The following is a 1,284-nucleotide window of genomic DNA, read 5'->3' as shown; positions in this document are numbered from 1 at the left end:
CGTCTCTAATAAAAATAAAAAAAAAAAACAAAAATTGCCTGGTGTGGTGCCACGTGCCTGTAGTACCAACTACTCAGGAGGCTGAGGCTGGAGAATCGCTTGAACCCAGAAGGCAGAGGTTGCAGTGAGCCGAGATTGCACCACTGCACTCCAGCCTGGACAACTGAGTGAGACTCCGTCCCCTCCAAAAAAGTTAACACTTCTATATGGGAAAAGGCAAGATATGCATCTAAAAGACAAGTCAAGACTGGGAAAAACAACTCTAATACATATAACCAAAGGATGATTAGTAAGTAGAATTTATAAAGAACTCCAAAGAATCAATAACAAAAAGATGACCCAATTTTTAAAAAGGACAATTGATATAAAAAAGCTATTGAATGGGAAACACAAATACCTAATAAAATATATGTGCATATGTATACACTAGTAATCTAGGAAAAACTAAAGTAATGGATTTTGCACTCATTTACACACTAGAAAAATTGAACAAGATCAAGTATTGGCATGGATGTGTATCAAACAGAACTCATGCCCTTGTGGATATATGAAACAGTACAATTTGGAAAGCAATTGGCAATATCTAGTAAAAAATAAGGGTGAAGAAGTATGTATCCTATAAACCTGCAATCCCATTCTGGGTAATCACTGAAGCATTATTTGTATCACAGACAATTTGAACACACTTCATGGGTAATGTTTATCAATATAAGGATGGGCAAACTGATATAATTCATATAATAAAATACTATAAAGCAGCTGAAAATTAATCCTTCCAGCTATAGGTTAGTCCTCCCACCATGAACAACTGTAGACATGGACAAAATGTATTGATTAATAAAGCCGTTAAAAAAAATCTAGTAGTCTGCTGATCCAGACTTTGGTTTAACTCATGTTATTGTGGATACATAAAACAGTACAACTTGGCAACTACTTTCAGGCAGAGGACAACAGGAAGCAAAAGACTGATCCCTAGGAGAAAGGAAACTTGTGGGATGAGCCCCAAAGTCATCTGGTTTCTCTGCCTGGGGATAATTTCCCAACTGCAGTGCAGAGAGCTGGAGTCTGAGCAGAGTAGGGAGATCCTATTGGGCTGAGGAGAGATATCAGGCTGAGACAGCTGAAATGGCAGAGAAATGGGGCAGAAAAAAGAAAGGAGGGCACTATGCAAAGAGGAGTTCTAGGAATCTATGCATGACACAAACCCATGGCTGAAGGCTGGAGTGATGGGTAATTTCATATGTCAACTTGAAGGGACCATGGTGTGCACAGATACTTGGTTAA

The sequence above is a fragment of the Colobus angolensis genome, unplaced genomic scaffold (assembly GCF_000951035.1).
Source record: "Colobus angolensis palliatus isolate OR3802 unplaced genomic scaffold, Cang.pa_1.0 Scaffold120, whole genome shotgun sequence".
In the NCBI taxonomy this organism is placed as follows: Eukaryota; Metazoa; Chordata; class Mammalia; order Primates; family Cercopithecidae; genus Colobus; species Colobus angolensis.
This window is presented reverse-complemented; position numbering follows the sequence as displayed.